Genomic DNA, 23858 nt, shown 5'->3' on the forward strand with positions numbered 1-23858 from the left:
CATGGGATAAATGAGAGATATCACAATGTTCTCCATGTTTATTTTTAAAACAAATTACTCCTAATAACCATTATAACAACCCATTTTTCAAAAAGAATAATGTATCTGGTAACTAAGGAGGCTGGGTGAACTGGTTATTACATCTAAAAGGGTAAGTCATTGGGTTGTGAGTCTGATGTTGGTCAATGAAAGGTAGAGAAAAGCATTGAGCTGAACACAGGGGGGAAGACCTGAACAAGTTTGAGATGACTATAAAAATCAGGAGTTGACATAACATGAGGGGTATAGATGTGGCTATCCTCAGTTCAAGCAATGCTACTTTGGAAAACAGAATGATTATTTAATTTACAGAATATACTAGACAGCACAGAAATTATGCTATGACCAAAGAGCATTTAAGCTTGTTCCCACATTTACCTAGTGGGTGCTTCCTGATTACTTAGGTTAGTGTACCCATATTAAACAATCAAACAACCAGTCTGTGCCCTGCCCATGGTGTTGGTTGATATACCATTCACACAGTCTAGGGCTCTGATGTCAGGACAGGCATAGCCATTGAAACAGGGCACATGGTACATGAAAATTGGGAAGGACTGATCCACTTCAATAGATTACCATCATTGTAACTCAAAGTATCTTGGAAGTGGCTAAATCTATGTTACCTACAACAGAGTCTAGAAATATTGTTTTGTTTGTCTCATCTAATAGGATTGAGCCCAATGAATGAAAGAGCAGATTGGTTATTATGGGCACTTAGCATTCAAACTGCAACCAGTGTTGTATAACCTTCAAAATAAATGTTAACATTTACGACTGTATCATGATGGAGCTATTGCTGGGAAGTTGTATATTTTAACCTTTTCAATATGTTTCTCGGCTATAAACCAGTAAACGATCTGTTATTTTAAAAATAATTCTCAAGGCAAAGAAAAACACATCTGACAAGAAAATAATATGCTTTCAACTACTTATTAATTTTCCTGGAACCACAGGATACAGCAAAAATTTGCTATACTCTCACTTCAAAGAGTTCAAGTCCAACATTGATATGTGCAGTGGCCCCTGCTATGCCTTTATCACATAAGTGTGCTATAAACAGCACTGCACAACTATCATTAATAGCGCATTAGCACATCTGGCATGTTTTTTTCTTCTTATAGGCACATGGCGTACTTGCATCTAATGAATGTGGGCTTTTAACTGATAACATCGATAGCAAGATAATTTTTATGCAATATTATTTCCTATTGCAATGATCATTGTATTTTAAAAATAAATGTAAGATTTCAAATAACCCAAGCCAATTAATAGTAAAGTAGAGGAGGTAAAAAATTACATTGCAAATGACATGTTTACGATTGCTACACTTTCCATGATAGCATGGATAGAATTAATTGACAGTGATATTAACTGAATCATGCAAGATCCAAGACTTAGCGAGTAATGACTTTGAGGAGGTTCATGCCAAGTTATCTATCCGGCTCCTTTTTAGAATGTTCCGGCAACAGTTGGTGGTCATCACTCTGCAACCCATCTTGAGGTTTGCATGTGCTTATCAGCAAATGTCAAACCTTAATGAGCATGTGATATTGGTGTGGAACAAAATAAATCCTATGGATTCCCGCTCCCGTTAATCCCTGTGATGCTGCGTAGACAAGGTAAACTAGAGGGGGAAGGGACCAGGGAGATTAGTTAGGAGATATTAACAAAGACGAACATGAAGATTCTTCATGTTGTGCATTTCATCTTCGTATACGTTTTGCATCCATAACATGTTTGTATTCGGGCTGAACAACGAAAACCCACTCTTCGTGTTCATTTTCATGTTCGCCCAATAGAGTCGCTTGCACTGACCTTTAACTCCTGATGCCGAAACTTGGCCTGGGGAGGGAACAGGAGTTAAAGGTCCATAGAAGTGACTCCATTGGTTGATGCTAGAGGAGGCCCCTGCCAGCAACCAATAGAGTTGCTCCTATGGACCTTTAACTCCTGTTCCCTCCTCGGGCCAAGTTTCGGCATCAGGAGTTGAAGGTCTGCACGAGTGACTCTATTGGACACTTGTACGAACCTTTAACTCCTGGAACCTCCCAAGGCCAAGTTTCTTATTTTCTTATTTAGTTATTTTCTTTTTTTCATATTGATACCATTCTACCTTAAACTACAGTCACACCACAGCTCACTTCTAAACATAATACCCGGAAAGAGGGTTTATTATATTTATAGTGCCATCACAGGTTAGAGATCTCATAAAGATTGAAAACGGCTCTATGATTGTTCATTTACTGGAAATCTATTAATGTGTTTTTCTTCTTGCTCATAAAGAGCAAAAGCTGTCAAAACTGCAAACTAGTATACTGTAATAAACACAAAATACATATGGGAAATACATTAGGTGTTCTGGGACCGAAATCTCCAATACTAAGAAAAAATATTACAACAAAACAGTGCACTGGGGAAATATGGAACTTTATTTAAGAGTTTACTGGTTTGCAGTTTAATCAATCATGCAATTGGCTTCATTATACTTTATGCGCTGGTTATTATTTTTACACATTTTCCATATTTACAGCTCTCTAGAACATGGTGAAACTGGTTGCCGCTCCAGATGATGATGAGAGGCCAGAAATCAAATCTTTTTTTATTGAACTATCCAAAGAGAGCTAGAGAATAAGTATACCTGTGCAGGCTACCTGAAGCTCTCCCCTTCCTGGGACAATGGCCGTCAAAGAGGGAGGGTTACCCAGACATAGATATGTAACTAGCCATGTGTATAGGTTATATTCCCTTATAGACTTTAGTGGGTGGGGAGTGGGCATTGCCAAATGTTTCCCTGCCTGGGTGAAACCTCAAGCGTTTCAAGGCATGGGAATAGGATACAGCCAAGTCCTTTGCATGATACTTCTTGCTTGGCTGAACCCTTTATTTGGCTAAACCCTATATGGAACATATAGGGTTCAGCCAAATAATATTGTTGTGAAAAAATACACACACATATACTATATTGATCATACCTTTGGTAGAAATCAATATCGTACATAAAATTATATAATTTGCAAAAAAAGCTCAAGAGTTATTCTACAGTCCTGCGGCCCTGGAGTGCAAAAGCTACCGCTAGCATTTGGGGGGGGGGGAAACGTAAGAATAGTTTAATGGCAAAGTATAGTTAGAAAACTATAGAACATTATTTTTTTACATAAAAATGGAAGAAACATACTTTGAAATGGTAAGGACCTAAGTTTTTGCCTTCTGTGGCACTGGTGAAAGCAAGGTGCAGTAGACACCTGTCTAATATGCCCTATTAAATCTCTCACGTTCTGTATATTAATGTAATGAAATTGAGGAGAAATTTTTTTATATGTTTGTCTTATAATGCTGATGTATGTTCTACTAAAGCACAATAGCACTTTGGTCTCTCATATTATTTCAGCATCGTTTCATAGTCATTCTCTATGGGTTATGGAAAAGAGCAGGAATACGCACAACAGGATATGTTCCAAATTTCCCATCTGCTAATGTTTTGCATGCTTGCTGACTGAATAAATCAACGCTTTTTATGTAATTTGGTGAAGATTTTATGCCTTTCACACTCACAGGTTCAGCAAGTTCATATGTAGCTCTCTGGATTTTTTTTTAATAAAAAGAGGTTTTTCCAGGCCCATTTATCTAACTTGGCAAATAGCATTTAGTTACTAAGCAGTGCCTGTAACAAACAACGGGAGATAAGTAATCAGCCAATGCTACTGTTGCATTTTCTCACCAGGTTATCAAATCCTAAACCCTGTTAAGGCTGATGCCATACACTTCTAACCAATATTAAACAGCGCAATGTGACTGTGGAACAAGCCATTTTCTGATTCTTTAATGAAACATAGCTAAAAACCATTAGTGTATTGAGAAAATATGTTTCTATGCAACAGCTTGGAACATTTCCAAAATCTACTAATGCATAATCTTACCTTTAAAATCCCTGTTCTGATTGCCAATGATGGGTTAATTTCTGCAAGACAATGGGTCTATTTACTAAAGGGAGAGTTTGCTAGAGTTGTGGTTTTTACATTTTTGGCTTCACTACATTATAAAGATCCAACCCTATAAAGCTTTTGCTGAAGGAAGATCGTGTCTGGCCGTGTATAATGTTTAGTTAAATCAGTGAAATTTTCTTTTTTTCCTTACCCATTAAATTATAGCGGGCCAGCTCAGCTTTTCTTGCTGGATGACCTGAGGGTGTTAAATAGTGAAGTAAGGAAGAAACCACAACTCTCCTGCAAACTCCCCTTTCAAATGGACTAGAGAGAGGAAAGACAGTGATCGAGAAGAAAGAGATACAGTAGAGAGAGTAGATAGATAGGGAACAAAGAGGTGAAAAAGAAAGGAAGAGAAACAAATATAATGGCAGAGAAAGAGAGATGAGAAAAAAAGAGGTCAGAGAGACAGAAAAGGAAGAGAGGGAGACAGGAAACAAAGTGAGGGAGAGAAGAAGTTGAGGAAAAGATCAGAAAGAGAGTGAGAGATTAAGAGAGATGGGAAGAAGATGGGCGGGGACTAGAGAGAAAAGAGGGAGAGAAAAGGAAGATGGGAAAAGAAAAACCAAGAGACAGAAAGAAGAAAGAGGGGGGAGAGAGAGAGAGAAGAAAGTAAGAGAGCAGAGAAGAATAAAATGTGTATTATGTAATTTAGCTTTTTTTTGTTTCATTTTGAGCATATGTATGGCAAATAAGACTTTGATTATCTCAGATGGCTTCCTATTAAATTACATTGTTTTAATATGTTCATGTATTACCAATGTTTATGAACGCTGTGTTGTAACTTTTACCTCCTCCATTTTTCATAAAATGTTTTAATGTCAAGTCAGTTTAAAACTGTGCAGGAACTGCCATGTGACTTTAGTATACTGACCTAATATTCACTTATTCTGCTTAGCTAAGCAAGTTGTACCATCAAACATTTTATGAGCTGATCTCAGTAGTACATCAATTCCCTGTTGTTTTAAATAAAACAAAATGATCAATTGCAGAGGTTTAGTTTATATGTAAACAATCCCTGTTCAATAATTCTGACAAATATGGTTTAAGATTGATTGCTTATTAATCTAACGCAAGCAAAGTGTACTGAGAATGATTGTATACATTAAAAAAATAATTCAAAATGCAATTGCAAAAAAAGCTGTTACTTTAGTTTTCACAGCAGCATGTTTTGAAGAATTTCTACATCTTGCTAAAAAGAAAAAGTCAGAGAATTTTCTATATCATTACTTTTACACTGGGCCATCTTCATGCTCAACCATGTATTTAAAAATTGAAAAAAAAAAACAGTTCTATATGCATTATTACTAATAAAACTTAACATTCAGTAAAGCTTTGATTAGAAGTACATGAAACCTGAACAGCACCAAATTATTTACCCTACTGCTAGAGGAGAAAAAAAGAGCTTAAAAACACCAGTAGATCTTTATAGATCCATAAATACAGAATAGTACACAGTATGTAGAATTATAGTGAAGCTCCTGAGCTAAAACCCTTCCTAAAGCTAAGTTGGCACCACATTTTTAAAGGCTTCTGAAGTTAACGTGAGGATGTCTGTAATGTTTTGATTGGACAGCTGGAAGATGCAGGACATAACAAAACAAAACATGATGTATGAGAAGAATACACATATGATATGTGAAGAATATATCATCCTGCTAGGCAAAAGGAGAGGACAAGAAAGGTGTAAAGCTACAAGAATCATTGGTCTGTTTCATAAGGAAAGGGGCTACAGTTGAAACCTTTATTCAAACCATCTGCTCTTTTGTGTTTTTCATTTTACATCAAAACAGGTTTTGATGTAATGTCTTCTATTTGTTCATTTGACATTGCCTATGATTATGTGATATGTATATGAGTGTAAGTTTGAGTCCTATTTTATTGTTTTCAAATGATTCAGACTGTATCTAACCCAGATGTCAAGCTATATATTGACATCTGGTTTCATCCCACCATCCCAGAATACATCCTTACTACATTCTTCATTAATTATATACCACCAGCATGAGTGTAAGTGATGAACTGATAACTAAGTACATAATGTTATGATGCAATGTTAAAACTTCTTAATCCCCATTGCTTCCTTTGTTATTAGGCATAAAGTAGGGGTTTGAGTTACGGTAATTTAAGGCATCATTTGTAAGGCTAATTTGTATGATATATATATAATCTTAACCCTTGATGTCAGACTACTGCATGCCATAGTAGTGTTCAGGAGTCAATGAGGGGTCGTTCTGGATATCAGTAGTGATTGATTAGACTTTACGGGGGACAATACACTATACTGCAGATTTAAAATGTGTTAAATACACTCATATTGCCATTAACAATTTAGGAACCCCTAGAACTCAACATAATTTAGGTATAGGTATATACAATAAAGCCTCACTTCATTTATCAAAACGTAATGTATTATTCATCTCACATCATCTTCTGAAGCCTTTCAAAGTGTGGTATCACCTAAGCCACAGTTTCCCCTTGACAAAAGCCTATTTGGAGCTCCTCCTTTTGCCCTCTACCAATTTTGCCACCCAACTGCAGGACCAAAAGGCACAGCGCCATCTAAAACAGTGCCAGCAATACGATTCACCATGAAGCCCCTTAAACGGTAGCTTATCTATAGGGGAGGGGTGAGCAGGTATAAGATTGTGATCTCCCCAACCAGCGGGCGCCCGATGAGCAGGGCTGGTTGGGGAGCTCAAAATCCCCCTGTAACAGAAGGTGGGGGAGCGCAAGGTCTCGAACATCCACCAGCTCTGTGATGGAAGCGTGGACGAGGACTCCAGTGGCAACCTGTGAAGCTCTGGTGAACTCCATGCCAAAGAGGGGTGCTGGAAAATAATTGTGGCCACACAAAATATTAACACTTTGGGCCCAATTTGGACATTTCCACTTAGGGGTGTACTCACTTTTGTTGCCAAGGTTTAGACATTAATGGCTGTGTGTTGAGTTATTTTGAGGGGACAGCAAATTTACACTGTTATACAGGCTGTACACTCATTACTTTTCTTTGTAGCAGAGTTGAGTAGTGTTGTCACATGAAAAGATATAATAAAGTATTTACAAAAATGTGGGGGGTGTACAACCATCACACTACCTCTCACCATTTCTCTGTGCCTTATGTTTATCACCCCATTTTCCCTCTAGATTGTAAGCTTGCGAGCAGGGCTCTCTCCACCTAATGTATCGCTTTGTCTTAGTCTGTCAGTTCCCCTCTTGTCATACTCCTTGAATATATGTATTGTATTAAGCGCTGTGTAAATTGTTGGCGCTATATAAATAAAAGATAATAATAATTTGGTCATGCCTCCATTTACTGTATATATTTTTAATTAAATAACTTAACTACATAGATCTTGAACAATGAATACATTTTTATTTATGAAAACACAATTCTGTGTAATATAAATTATTTTTTTAAATACACTTTCACTTGGATACCAACCCAGTTTTTATTTAATCAAGGGGAAAAGTCAAAGGCTTATGTGATAAAAATGTAAACCTACAAAGTATACATTTCAGCCAAGGTAAGTACCTGTAAAAAATCATTTGATAAATGGAAATCAGCGTGACCTTGGTAAACACAGGTCTTGTCAACCTTAATTACATTTTACTTTAGGCTGCACTTGATATGAGAAACCCATTTGGCTTCAAGAACATTTTATCTGGTAGGAATGTCCAACCATAAGTAAAACAAAAAGCCAAACCATGCATTAAGTAGGACCATAATGTGCTTCGCCGCTTTAATGTGGTGATATATCTTTTTATAATAACCTGCTGATGCGGAAAACAAAAAAAAGGCAGAGCTAATGACCGCTTGGCTTTTTCACAGTGGACACAATTTAAAGTTGGCACATGCGGTTTTAATATAAGAGATACATTAAAAGTTTCTTTATATGTAATATAAAATAGGAATTTGAAAAATGGTGGTTACATTACACACAAAGTTTTGGAATTATATGACTTTAGTTGTGGAAACAAAAAGTATATTGTTATAATGGATGGAAGAACATTCCCCCTCAAGAAGGTAACAGCTTAATTGTACAATAGATTACCACATAATGCATTGGACCCAATCCCAAAACAGAACAGCCATAGAAAATGACGCCATAACCTATAACCAGATAATTAATCTGATGCCATGGAGAGCATTAATGAAATGTAATAGTATATTAAAAGTACATAAAGGGTAAAGTACAGGGGGGGGGATATATTGCAACTTCTAGGACAAGAGGCAATGTTTTAAAATTGGAGCTTAGAAGTAATTTTAAGAAGAAAGTACCAGAAAAAAGGTGGTAGATACATTGGATTGTCTTCCAGCAGAAGTGCTAGAGGTTGATACAATGTGAGAAAATACATACATAGGACAGGCATAAGGCTAGTCTGAACCTACGACAAGTGTTTAAGGATTTATGACACTGACAGATTTTCTAAGTGCCCGTCACACATGGAGAAGATTTCCAAAAAAATACATAGATATGCATGAAATAATTGCGAAAAAGTTGCTATAGTTTTGATGCTGCAATGTTAAATAAAATAGAAAAGTGTTAATTAGTTTATTTACTGCTAAATATATTAATCAATCTGCCACTAAAATAATTGTATTACATATCCATGATTCACACGCACCCTTTGCATATTAGATACCAGGTAGATACTGAGGCATTTTATGCATTAGTAACCTTAAAAGTACAGAAGTCTTGCAGTTTTCTAATGTAAAATTGTGAAAATTGCTATTTCTCTGAAAAGACACAGTAATTCCTATTATCTGTATCTCTATGAAGACCTAGCACAAAATATTTTTCCAACTCTCCTAGATATGAATATACAGTATCCGTTCTGATAAGACACTGTAAAGCATTTAATGTTTGTGTAGCAATCATATGCAGACATCATTCATAAATAGCTCTATACGGTTCCCTAAATAGACTGAAGAATCAAGTCAGCAAACTGCACAGATCGACAGCTGTTCAGGTACCATCCATCTGGGAGCAAAGTAATCTTTAATATTATTTATCAACCTCACTGCACAAAGACCCCTAACTAGTAGATTGAATTCTAAATACCAACATGTATGAGCGTACGTGTCATAAAAATCAGTCCGGTTTGTTAAATTATGCCGCTTGTACCATCAGCTGTTTCAGTTTGTTTACATTTTCAGGTGAATAATCTTCAAAAGATTGTAAGCTCACCGGAGAAGGACTCTATTGTCTGTTCCAGTATGTTAATATTACTGCCAATGTTAATGTTATTTTCACTACCTCTATTGTAATGTCGCAATGCAATCCAATGGAGCTCAATAAATAAAATGTAATGCAATGCAATGTAACAGCGCGACAGGGTCAAGTCACATGCAGCCATTTCGCTGCCGTTCAAGTTTTTAATGCCACTGTTTTCACTTTCACGACTTGGTTTGTGCTTGAGGAGTATAACACAGTAAAGACCAGCAGAAGAGCACAAAGCAGACCCAATGTGATAATCCTAAATGCTGTCCCACGATCGGAATACAGCAAAAGAAACATTTTATTTTCGGTAATCTAACTGATAACTTGGAGCGCAAAGCAAGAGATTGTTTTTATGAGAAAGTACTGTGACTAAGAAAAATACTGCATTATATTCGATTTGGCAAATATGCTAGTACTGGTTTATTTACATTCTAAAGATTTGCTATTATAACAACTTGTTTTATACAAAAACATTGTTTCATATGCCTATACTAAATAGCCATTCACTTTCTTTATAATTAATTCCACAACCGAACAGCTGATGTTTCATTTAGTCACCAAGTGAAGGTCACAACCAATGATGGTCATCAAATTCAGTCAGGCTTGATGTATTTGAGTATAAAGCATAATTACCAGACAGAATAAAACTTAGTAGCTTTTCTATCCTGTAACATGACATGAATTACTTAGTAAATATTGTTTATGATCAGCATAAGTGCATTTACTGGAAAAATAAACTATGCTCCATGCAATTACGTTTTTTTTTTTTTTTACACAAGGTTACACAAATGATGTCTTACTATGATGTTTAGCTGTGTAGGCTCTACTCGTGAGCATGAAAAATCCAAAGCAGATAACCTGAGAGTCACAACCAGAGCGGAGAGTCAAAGGTCATACAATGGACGGGTAGTCAGACGAAAATGGGTCAAATTCCGGAGCCTGTAGTCAGACCACCGGGTTATACACAGGATGAAGCATAACAAAGGAAGGTCAGGAACATCAAAGGTCAGATGCAGCTAAACAACAGCAAACAACTAGGTAACAAACCAATAAAACACACCAGGTTACCAAAACTGAAACTTCTGGAATGTCCCAAAATGTGTCTGACACATGGTGGGCCACATGGAAAAGTAAGTGGGATGTGTTTGAAATCCTTGGCTGATTTGTTTTTAGGAAATATTGATATTAGGGTTATTTTGATGTTTGGTCGAAGTTTTACCCCTAAAATCATAAGGTAAAAAAGTTAAAAACTTTTTGCACTCATGATTTTGGGGTCTCTTGTGACCGTGTAATATGGACATACCACAGATACTGTATGTGGTATGTACATGCTCAGGAGAACTGTTAAATGTTTTTTTGTGTTTTTTCTTTTTCGTTACAGGTAGCAATTATCTCAAAATGTTCACTTTAGATTTTATGTTTGCAGTGGGCTACCTGAAAATGAAAATCTTTGAAATATTTAAGGGGTGCACTTTTGGGGAATATATAGTTTTATGGGGTTCAATGAAAATCAAAGAAATACAATACAGGACTTTGTTATAAAAGCAAAAACTTTTCAACACTTTAAGGAGAAAGGGTATCCCAATCGGTGGCTGAAGCCTACCAAAGACCCTTTCAACAGAAAGAACTCTATTGGCTCAATCTACCACACTTAAACAGGATAATAGTATTTGTTGTATAATATAATAATAATGCATGACCCATCGCACAACAAATATTCAACAAACACTGGGGCATTTTGAGATCATATACATCATTGCAAAAAGTACCACTAAATAAGCCCCAGATCACCATGAGAATGGCTAAAAATGTTGGGGATATACTTGTTCACTCGTGTCTAACTCCAACAGAAAACTACACCACCATCACCCCTTACTAAAGGCTGCTTTCAATGCTCCTATTATATCGCTTGTAAACATACACAATTGCAAAAGATGTTTAAGAGTAATTTTACTAACAAGGAATATCCGATTAGAACTTTCATTAACTTGGTAAATCTTGTCAATGCTTAAAACAATACTTAATAAGATCTCTATGTAGGATAGACCAATTGCAAAACATGTAAGATTATTTCATACCAACAACCAAGAATGCCTGAAATTTCTGGGAATTGAGACCATAATTAGAAAATCATGAGGGGAAAACTGGCGCAATTACCTTCTACAACGAGAATCATTCTGGGTCTTCCCCTTGAAAACATTGTCCCCAAATGGATTGAATTTTGATTTCTATTATTCTGCATTTTTTTGAATTTATATCATTGACATGCTGTTATATCGGCAGATTATTCTTTGAATATTGGTTACACAGAACCATGATTACCTATATATACATTTATACACTAATTAAAATATTTTTAAATACATATTTGATATTAATAATATTTTATATTAATGTGGTATTACTAATTATCTGAATTAAATTAAAGTTAATGATGTTCTAATTTTGTAAATCAAATAAGTACTAATGAATGCATTTCGTCATATATTTATTTATTTTATTAATACAGTGTACATTAAAAAAAACTGATTTAATTAAAATTCCATAATTTCCAAAGGAATTTTTACAAAAAATAATAAAACAAATTAATGATATATGGGTCCCTGATTATTAGTAATATCATATATCAATATCATACATCAAAATTAAGATTAATTTAGCTCCTAATGTATACATACATGTTTAGTAGAAGCAGCAGTTTATATTATCTTTAAATTATGGTAAGTCACATACCGACGTTCCTGCAATCAAATTAAAACATCTAGATGAATGAAACACCCTGCAAATAAACAATCTGCTCATTTATGATCATGAGCACAAATCCATCTAATACAAAAGAAGATTAATTTATAAAAATTATAATGTGTATTTATAAATTACATTTTACCTTTTTTCTTTTCACATCCAATCATGTTTATCAATGTTTATATAAGAGAGAAAAATCATACACTTATTTGGATGTGTGACCGAGAATGGTCATGAGCGTCATGGAGGCAGAGACTACAGCCCTTTAAAAATTCCGGGGTTTCTTGTGTATAGTTCCCCTGACAAAGCAAAACACGCATCAGGAATTTTCTTTATTTTGGAGTTTAACGGGAGAGCACAATCTACTTTTTTAGCTCCCCCACATACTCCCTTGATACCTACGTATGTGGTCCCATAGTTTTAGCTCAGATCTTTACATTAGAAACTTCAGGGCTGCTGCTCCCTAGAATCACTCAGTGCTACTTTGTTGGACAGAGCAGCAGCTGCTAATAGTGGAAACGTTCTATCGAAGTTTTGTGTATCCGTGTTTTTTTTAAACACTTCTTGTTACTGTGACTCTACCAGCACTGTTCAGGCAAAAACATGGTGCAGCTGCAAAGTGGATGTAAAAAGTGTTTTTTTTTTTTTTTTTTTTTGTTACACCAAATTTAAAAGCACTAGTGTGGAATCATCTACATGGGACATGCCAATATGCACCTAATCAGATTCCCTGTGCTGGCTAGTTATTGAAAATATATGGGTAAAATAGGACACATGGGACCTCTACTTTGCCTCAACTGAGAGATGGGCCTAGCAAACTGTAATGCACATGTTCCAATTTTGAACCTGAAATGTTATGAAAACGTGCCCTACCTGTACTCGGGAGTGTTTCTGAATGCAAGTTTCAGTAATTTCACATATCTGTCACGCACAGCGTAGGAGGAGACACTGGTATCAAACAGAACACGTACTGAGGTATTGGCACTATAGGACACAGGCACGGCCATCAGAAGGCAAAGTCCAAGGGTTTCTGAGGGCTTAAATAAACAGAGGAAGGTTATGGTGCCTAATTTGAATTTGGTGCCAGATTTCAAACTGTCCATTACATCACTTCCATTCCCTCTATTGCGCGGCCATCTTGAGTATGGGGAGCATGTAACCTCCCTTTATAAGGTGAAGTAATTTCCGCCGGTGCCGCTAGGGTGCGCAAAGACACCAAAGAGGAAAACGCCTCATCGATGGAGCGGAATCTTCCTCTTCTTTGCAGCAGTTGTGGCTGCTGTGGGGTTGTGGGGGGGGCCCATCTTCTTCACAGAGGCTGTGGCTGCTGTGTGTTGTAGGCAGGGTCTTCCCCTTCTTCACAGAGGCTGTGGCTGCTGTGTGTTGCAGGCGGGGTCTTCCCCTTCTTTGCAGAGGCTGTGGCTGCTGTATGTTGGAGGCGGGGGTCTCCCCCTTCTTCACAGCAGCTGAGACTGCTGTGAGCTGGATGCAGGTAGGTGACAATATTAAGGGAAAGAAATGTGTTTGTATATTATGTAGAAACTGAAATACTGTGTTTGTATATTATGTATACTGAAAAAAAACCTTAATTTTACTGCAATGTTTGGGACACATTGTCACTAAAATGGTTCAATATAAAGTGAAAAATGCCCCATGTAAAATACTTTGGGATGTCAACTTTCAAAAAAAATATACTTTTGTTCAGCAGTTTTGCATTTTCTGGCTGTTATTGGGGCCCAACTACCATTATATCAAATTTTAAACAACCTTGTTTTGAAACTGAAATGTGTGTCATTCATATTTAACACTGTAACTACCGAAATACATTGAAATGTCAGGAATATGATCAGGACAAATAACTGAATACATTTTGGAAGTGTGTTTGCATACTAAATGATGGTATATATATATATATATATATATATATATATTGTGACAAACCCTATAGCATGAGGGCCATACATGTCACTTTTAGGGGTCCTAAGCACAGTCCTCTAGGGCAATCAGAGTCAGGAACAATAGTTTGAAGCAAAACAGTGCTTTATTTTTAACTGCTCAAACCCCAAAAACCAAATCATAAAAAGAAAACCTAGCTCCCAATTGGAGCCCTGTCTAACTTAATTATGCTGGTCCACACTGACCAGCCTAATCACCCACTACCTCAACCTCCCAGCCAGACCCAGCTACGCCAGGCTCTGGAAAACCTCCCCCAGACAACACACAAAATGTCCAGGCAGGTATTGCCTCACTTGGCTCAGGGATGGTCTTCTTCAGGGCCTCTCCTTGCCCTGGGAGCACAGGGAACTTCCTCTTCCCCCAACAGTCTCCCTGAGTATCAGGCTCCAGGGGTTTTTAATGTCCAGCACCTGTGCCTGATGTCAGCCTCATAGAAATCCCGGACCGGATCCTGTGGACTTCTTGCCTCATGGAAAACCCGGCATGGATTTTCCACAAAATGGGGAAATGGAGCATTGGCCCACCCTGCTCTCCAATTGCTCCACCCCAGGGACCCATATGTATAATCTGCATAGCAGCTGTACTCAGATGCCATGCTAATCATCTCCCTGGGGTTCACACTGTCACATATCCTCCCCACCAGCTCAGAACCATGGGGCTGAGCGACCATGGGACTAAGCAGCTCTGCTGATGACGTCCCTCTTAGGTTGGCATCAGGGGGCTTTCCTTTCCACACACCATAAATGTGGCCCGGTAGTGGATACTTTCTCCTTGTATCCATCTGCCCTTCTGGGTTTCTGCAACCATCGGTGAATGGGAAACACACTGCACAACCATGTCTCTTCTCTGTACAAATGAACACCATTGTAGCTTGCTCATCCAAAAGTTTTACCCTGCGTGGTCTACGCGATACAGCCAAGTGCACACCATCTTCCAGCTGTTTCCCAGTAGCTTGTTCACCATCACTCCTTTTAATACCAAGCCCATTTTTATGTCCTCTTACCCCAGATGCGTGTAATGGATGGACCTTACTGTCACCTGTAGAAGGTTCCTCCTTTGACGTATGGCTTCTGCTGGACCTGGGACCAGCTGCTCCCTGGAGTAGCTTACTGCCATGTTGCTCTGCTAATTGGTCAGTACTTCCAGCACCATGCATAGTCCCTCCATCACTTAGGCCATAAAGGTTATTTTCCATGCCATTGTTCATAACAGTCTTTTCCTCCAGACAGCTTGTTTTGTACTGTATCTGCTCACTTGCTGCTTGTGCAATTTGTGACGTTTCAGATACTGTGTCCATTTCCTCTTGGACCTTAATCTGTTTCTGTAGAGCTAGCTTGGCCTCTCTTTCTTCAGCTAGCTGTATACCCAGTTCATCTAACTGGAGTTGTAGTAGTACATGTTTTTCTACTGCAGTAACCCTTTGTTCCTCAAGGGTTGCTTTCACCTCTCTCAGCTCTAAGGTTGATACCTCCAGTCGATGCCTGAGGGATATATTCTCTTTCTGCAGTTCAAGTCCAACTTGTTGCAGCTTTTCATTAGAAGTCTTGGCGTTCTCCAGACTCTCTGCCATTTTGTCTCTCTCGGCCTGGATATCAGCAACCTGCCTCAATAAAGTTTGCTTGTCCCGCTCTGTGTTAGTCAGTATTGCTTCCAGCTTACATTGGACCGTATCTCTTTCCCTTAAAGCCTGATCTCTGGAGCGGATAGCCAATGCTAACTCTTCCGCTTTTAGAAGGATAACTGCCTCCATTTGCTTTAGCTGGCCTTCTCTGGCCTGTAGCTGATCCTTGCAATATTCTAGTTCAGCCTTTACTTGGGAATACATGTCTTTTAGTGTTGAATTAGCCTTATGAAGTTCAGCACTCTCTTTACTGGCTTTAAACAAGACTTGGATTTCATCTTGTAGTTGTTTTATAGTCTCCTGCAGCTTTACCTTTTCTAGACGCTCAACTGCAAGTGTTAAATTCACACTGCTATTCTCAGAAAGGAGCCCGAATACACGCTCTGCATCCTCTTTACCTTTCTGGGACGCCTCTGCGAGATGTTTTTCAAACACCAGCTTTTGTTCCTGCAACTGTTGCATCTCTTGAAGTTTTGCTGACAGGTCAACACAATGCTTTTCTCTAGAAGCAGCCACTTCATTTTGCAAAGTGAGGTTTAACACTTGGGGTTCCTGGATCCACTGTAGCACTCGTCACCAGCATCCACTCAGTTGCTCACTTGGTTCCTGCTTTCTGCCCACAGACCATAGCAGTGCTTTGCCCGCGTTCTCCACCATATGTGACAAACCCTATAGCATGAGGGCCATACATGTCACTTTTAGGGGTCCTAAGCACAGTCCTCTAGGGCAATCAGAGTCAGGAACAATAGTTTGAAGCAAAACAGTGCTTTATTTTTAACTGCTCAAACCCCAAAAACCAAATCATAAAAAGAAAACCTAGCTCCCAATTGGAGCCCTGTCTAACTTAATTATGCTGGTCCACACTGACCAGCCTAATCACCCACTACCTCAACCTCCCAGCCAGACCCAGCTACGCCAGGCTCTGGAAAACCTCCCCCAGACAACACACAAAATGTCCAGGCAGGTATTGCCTCACTTGGCTCAGGGATGGTCTTCTTCAGGGCCTCTCCTTGCCCTGGGAGCACAGGGAACTTCCTCTTCCCCCAACAGTCTCCCTGAGTATCAGGCTCCAGGGGTTTTTAATGTCCAGCACCTGTGCCTGATGTCAGCCTCATAGAAATCCCGGACCGGATCCTGTGGACTTCTTGCCTCATGGAAAACCCGGCATGGATTTTCCACAAAATGGGGAAATGGAGCATTGGCCCACCCTGCTCTCCAATTGCTCCACCCCAGGGACCCATATGTATAATCTGCATAGCAGCTGTACTCAGATGCCATGCTAATCATCTCCCTGGGGTTCACACTGTCACAATATATATATATATATATATATATATATACACACACACACACACTGACTGGCCACAAGTTAATTTGCTTTTTAACACAAATAGCTAATCAGCCAATCACATGCAGGCATGTAGACGTGGTCAGGACAACTTTCTGAATTTCAAACCGAGCATCAGAATGGGGAAGAATGGGGATTTAACTGACTTTGCACTCAGGGCCGACCCAAGGCAAAATGCCGCCCCCCCCATCTACCCTTCCTCTCCCTCCGTCCCTGCCGCCCCCCCCATTATCTACCCTTCCTCTCCCTCCCTCTCCCTCCCTCCCTATTATCTACCCTTACTCTCCCCCCCTTGTACTTACCTTTCAGCAGTCCTGCGGCGAGTCTCCCTGTTCAGTCTCGGTGCCGGCTTGTAATGCTGAGCGCCGGAAATGAGGTAATCTTCCGGCACTCAGCATTACAAGCCGAAACCGAGACCGAACAGGGAGACTCGCTGCAGAGGAGAGAGAGGGGGGCGCCGTGCGGGTACTGACAGCTTGGTAAGCGAACACCACTCGGCGCCCCTTTCTCTCTCTTTCGCTTTAAAAAAAAAAAGGGCCTTCTCCATTGTCGGGCCGGCCCTGTTTGCACTAAATCTAAATGAGTTAGTGGGCAATCACAGTTAAATAAAGACATAGCAAGACACAAAAACTGCTTTAGTCTTGTAACACAAATGTGGTAAAGAAATCCAGGTTCTGAAAGGGGTTAAACAATATAAGCTGATTATGTTAGAATTTTTAACCTGGGTTGCTAATTCTAAGTTAAAAAAAAAAAACGTGTATGAATGTAAGTAGCAAGAACATGTGCGATAAATGGTTAAGAAATAAACGTATATCATATCAAAGTTTCCCCATATGTTGCAGTACATAACCAGGTCTACTTTTTTAGAGCTTCAATAATAGAGCTTCAATATAATGGTATATATTTTTACTCTTCTTAAAAGACTATTGGTTTATGGAGCTGATATGGCTAATGATAAAATCTGTGGGTCAAAAAAAAATGAATAAAGCACATGGTCAGCATTTAATGAGGTAGACACCTTCTATGATCTTTCAATATTGCCTAACAATAATGTTATCCAAGTATAGCTCAGGATGCTTAGCTTGTGCCTTCTAATATTAGAGTTATGAGCATCTAGATCTTGGGATTTACAGCTTTGTATATATATTTTGTGTGACTATATCTTTTATTTTCTGCTTATTGGGATATAGCTTCTGACTGCATTCTGTATAAAAAATTCAAAGCCATATACAACATGTATATAAATTCATAGACCATTGGGCAATACACTCTGTGATTTAATAAAAATACCTATTACCAACATTGTTGTGTCACGAAAAAATGACCCCAGGTACAATTTTTGTCTTATTTACGTCAACATATTAAAATAAAAAGATGGTATTTTGAATTGTATTTTCAATTATTGACACTGGAGCAATATATAGTATTTGCCTCAGAGAACCTTTATTTCTGGAGCCAACAGAATGGGCTATCTCAGTATTTCTTATAGGAGAGATTGACTAGGACAGGCTTTTTAGAATGTATAGGCAGGAAAACTAAGGAACAGAGCTCTAGATATGCATTATCTTTTCATTTACTTGTTTGTCCATTTTGGAGCCATTTTAACTAATTTTGGCATTCTTTCAGCAGGGACATTGGGAAGGGGCTGTGTGTAGGCGGGCAAAGAATAAGTGACTGATACAATCCTGACATAAATAAGGAGGGTCAGTGTCATTGGTTATGACTGTGATTAGGCATTATTGGTTATGGATTACTATTAACTAGTGAATGTACTCATCATTGAAATGATATAGCCAAACATTTTGCTCTTTCACCCTTTGTCTCTCCTTCTCCTTTTTCTTTCTCTCCATGTTCTTCATTTTCTTTCCTCAGACCTCTCTCTCACATATTTTCTTTGTTTCCCTTTTCTCTCTCTCCTTTCTCTCTTCTCATTCCTTTTTTTCTATTTGCTCTTTCTCCCTCACCTAATTTTATAATTGCTCGATTATAAGACGACCCCCCAAAATCTGAATATTAATTTAGGAAAAAAAGAAAAAGCCTGAATATAAGACGACCCTATAGGAAAAAAGTTTTACCAGTAAATGTTAATTCATGTAAACTATGTAAACTACTTTTTTTTAATAAATCTATGATTGAGAAAAATATTTTGTTTTTAATTCCTTTTATTTTCCAACCTGCTCCGCAGTTAATGCCTTAAACCCCCTATATGCCACTGTGCCCCATGATATGTCTTTTAACCCTCTAAATGCCACTGTGCCCCATGATATGCCTTTTAACCCTCAATATGCCACTGTGCCCCATGATATGCCTTTTGACCCCCTATGTGCCACTCTGCCTACAGAAATGCCTTATACCCCTATATGCCACTCTGGCATTTAGGGGGTTAAAAGGGATATTATGGGGCAGAGTGGCATATAGGGAGCTATAAGGCATTTCAGGAGGCAGAGTGGCGTATAGAGGGTGTGACATTAAGGGGGTTAAAATGCATATCACAGAGCACTCTGCCTACAGAAATGCCTTATGCCCCCCATTTAACCCCCCCCCAAAAAAAAATTACCGGTGCTTCTGACTCCCGGTGTATTGTCCGGGCAGCGTGTATACGTCTACCCGATTCGTGTCCCCGGTGAGGGGAACTCTGATCTCTGACATCCGGGGAAGGTCTGCGCGATGGACGCACCTCCTTCCGGCTGCAGCAGAAGTTGTCTACACAAATTGCGTAGACGTCTACATGCTGCCCCGGCTACACACCGGGGACTCAGGAGCACCGATAAGTTGGGGGATGGGAGACAGGAGGATCCAGGTCCCCTGCAGCGCTGCGGGGGATCTGGATCTTAGTCTCATAGTCAGACCTATTTGAGGTCTGATTATAAGACGACCCCGATTATAAGACAAGGGGTATTTTTCAGAGCAAATACGGTAAAAATACCGAGCAAATACGGTATTATCATCTTTTTTTAAAAAAAATTACATAGCCCCAACAATTGCTGCCACGCTTCTTGCAATACACATTTTCAGGGTAAACAACAAAACTAGACATAAGCAATTAGGTAGCGATCACCCTGTGACCAAGCTTACAATCTGGAGGGAATAGGGTAAGAAGAAACATGAGTCATGGAGAAAGGGGAGAGGTGAGGTTGTGTTGGTGGCAGGTAAGTTATCGGAATGGTATGCTTCTCTGAAGAATACATTTTGAGATTTTTCTTGAATTTTGGGAGGATTAAGGATGCAAAATCTAGTCTCGTCCTAAGCCACAAGGTGCTTGAAGTAAATTTTATTGAAATATGAATCCGGAAGGTTTCAGGGACCTCCCCCACTGAAAACAGTGCTCCAAACCTTGTTTTGAAACTCTCCAGATTTCATCCAAATTGAAAGGTCAGAAAAAAAATACATAACCATTCAGAAACCCTCATATCTCCTCCAAAGTATTTATTTATCAAATTATTTATCGTGATCTTTACTCACAGAGGGGACAGGCACAGCAGAGACAGTTAAGATAAATAAAAGGACTGACATAACACAAGTCACAATGTCAGTCTAAGAAACAGGCCGTTATTACATTTACTTCTTTAAAGGTTATAGGTGTGCGTAAATTATTTCTATACACTTGCTATACATTATTATGTGTATTATTTCTATACTATTATTATTATATTATTTATACACTTGACACATGCATTTAATATTCAGGTTTATTTAATTTTAGAAATATTAAAACTACTGAACATTTCAATCATCTTGAAAGATAAGCGATGGATGGCAGCATTGTGTGCTATATGTTCAATATTAAGACCCAGAGGGCAAAAGTTTACATGATTAATAACTAATTATTTGTATTTCTTTTAAATTATTTTCTGTTTCCCATCAATCCATTCCCTACCCTAGCTTGAAAAACGTATCATTCACAGTTTCATCTGCAACATTCTTTATTTCTGTTTATTTTTACATAAATAAAGGAACGGTGAAGGCAGTTTCCACCAGAACACTGTAATGCCTTCATCTTGCTTAACATGTACACATTCAGAGATATATAAAAAGATTAGGAACACTCACGCAGAATATGAAATTCTGTTTCTATGGAAACAGAAACAAAGTTAACTTCTCATTTGGAAACTTTCCCTTTTGTTTTACATATAGAGTTTCGTGTTTGCTGTGAACAAAATTGAGTCTTACCTTATTTATTAATTATTTTGAGTAATTCTGAGTAGCTTTTCAGGGAGAGATGATGCTTGCAAACTTAACTACAAAATGGCAGGTCTCTATGCATTGAATGGTGTATACATGCATTTAGAGGATGGGCATATGTAATCACACTATATTCTCCTGTAAAGCCTGGTTTGAGGATCAAATCCAGCCAAAACCCTTCAGTACTGCTGGTCTGTTTGACACAAAATACATGGGCCAAATGGCTCTGCAGAGTTTTTCACATAAAAACAATAACATATTTGAATAGATAACATATGATAGTATTTCAACCCGGTATGCTTTTTCATGGGTATCTATATTAAACCTATGAGAGTCAGGTGTTGACACACATTAGTACCAGTTAATGGTTCGCAAGAAGATCTGGCCAAATTCATACATGAAATATTGAACTTAGTTGTTGTAATCACTAAACAGACAATGAAATAAAAAAAAACATTCTAATACAATTCACTTTAATTCATATAAATTAAATATACATCTTTTCCATCCCATATTTGTCATAAGAATGTGACTGTGACAAACCGAAGATACCAAATATGATTGTTCTTGTTGCAGTGGAATAAAGACTTTGAAGGTCAAGAGAACTAAAGCACAAACTGCTGTTAGAAATGCCTGTTAGAGACAGAAATGAGGGCATCATTTCCAAGCAGATGCTGATTTCACAGTCAGCTACTCTGTATACAGAATAGAAATGATCCCTGCTCACAAACCATGTATGTATTCTTCAGACTAAAGGTGCTGTCGTGGCAATTTCTGCACTCACTCTAGTCATGTAATATCAGATTTTACATCCAGCAGTGAAGAAAAATGCCTGCATTTATTTCAATGTAACCACTTCTTTATTAGGGGGCATATTGTTCCCTAAAACCTGGAGGTTTATTCATGTTTTCACCATATGCTTATTCAACCACAGTCCACTTTTTATTTTTAGTATATATTATAATGGTTTTCCCCCCAGTGCATATAGGGCTTTCTTTTTATATGCATAATGCAAAAAACTGTGTATCACGTCATAAAATGTTAGAAGTGTGAAAAACAAGCCCCCACCATGTTCTCATATATGCTACACTAAATAATAAAGCCATAATAAATAATTTAAATATTTTTAAGAAAAGCCAGTCCTATTTAAAGTTAGATAAACATATTTTTAGAAATAAATGTATTTGTGTTTTTATTATTTTTATATTTATGGGAATGGGAAGGGGGGTGAGGAGCGTGTTATCACACAACGTCTAAGGCTCTCCTCCTCATTTATCACCTTTTCCCATCTACAAGATTTCACTCGGACTGCCCCATATCTCTGGAATCTACTTCCAACAAACCTTCAGCATTCACCCTCCCTCCCAACATTCAAGAAACATCTCAAAACGCACTTCTTCAGAGAAGCATAACATCTTAGCTGCTAGAACAGTGATGGCGAACCTATGACACGCGTGTCAGTGCTGACACGCGTAGCCATTTGGGGTGACGTGCAGGATTTCCTGCGATTCATCCTCGGCTCCTGCACGGCCGCCGAGGATGAAAGAATCTGTGCTGGAGGACCCGTTACTCCAGCACAGATTCTTTCATCCTCGGCGGCCGTGCAGGAGCCGAGGATGAATCGCAGGAAATCCTGCGCGTGTCACCCCCAAAAAAAGGGGGGGGCGGGACGTGCAGTAGCGTACCTAGCGGGGGGCGGGGCGGTGGAGGAGCAGGCTCGCAAGGGAGCGGTATCGGAGGTCTTTAACAGACCACCGGCTCCCTTGAGTGATTTTAAGCCGGTTCAAGGATCTTACTTGAACCAGGCTTAAAATCACTCAAGGGAGCCGGAGGTCTGTTAAAGACCTCCGATACCGCTCCCTTGCGATCCGCGCGGCAACAGCTGTTGTGCGCCGGGGTTTGTTGTCAGATCCCGGCGCACAACACTGAAGCCGCGCCCACCGCTGTCCGTGCCCTCTGAACCCCGTGCCCTCGGAAGAAGAACTGAAGAAGAAGAGGAGCGAAGAGCAGGAAAAGGAGCTGTAAGGAGAAAAGAGGAAAGGTAGGAAAGCATACAGTGAGAGTGGATTGGTGTATGTGTGTGGATTGGTGTATGTGTATGGATTGGTGTATGTGTGTGGATTGGTATGTGTGTGTGGATTGGTATGTGTGTGGATTGGTATGTGTGGATTGGTATGTGTGTGGATTGGTATGTGTGTGGATTGGTATATGTGTGGATTGGTATGTGTGTGGATTGGTATGTGTGTGGATTGGTATGTGTGTGGATTGGTATGTGTGTGGATTGGTGTATGTGTGTGGATTGGTGTATGTGTGTGGATTGGTGTATGTGTGTGGATTGGTATGTGTGTGTGGATTGGTATATGTGTGTGGCTTGGTATGTGTGTGTGGATTGGTATGTGTGTGGATTGGTATGTGTGTGTGGATTGGTATATGTGTGGATTGGTATGTGTGTGGATTGGTATGTGTGTGGATTGGTGTATGTGTGTGGATTGGTGTATGTGTGTGGATTGGTATGTGTGTGTGGATTGGTATATGTGTGTGGCTTGGTATGTGTGTGTGGATTGGTATGTGTGTGGATTGGTGTATGTGTGTGGATTGGTATGTGTGTGGATTGGTGTATGTGTGTGGATTGGTATGTGTGTGTGGATTGGTATGTGTGTGTGTGGATTGGTGTATGTGTGTGGATTGGTGTATGTGTGTGGATTGGTGTATGTGTGTGGATTGGTGTATGTGTGTGGATTGGTATGTGTGTGGATTGG

At 38.9% G+C, this 23858-nt stretch overlaps 1 protein-coding gene across 1 annotated transcript in view; it reads right to left on the reverse strand.

Annotated features, from left to right (window-relative positions):
- Positions 1 to 23858, reverse strand: part of DLGAP2 (DLG associated protein 2) — a 355391-nt gene that overhangs the window by 77025 nt on the left and 254508 nt on the right. The gene's annotated exons all lie outside the window — the stretch shown is intronic.

The sequence above is a fragment of the Spea bombifrons genome, chromosome 3 (genome assembly GCF_027358695.1).
Source record: "Spea bombifrons isolate aSpeBom1 chromosome 3, aSpeBom1.2.pri, whole genome shotgun sequence".
NCBI classification, from domain to species: Eukaryota; Metazoa; Chordata; class Amphibia; order Anura; family Pelobatidae; genus Spea; species Spea bombifrons.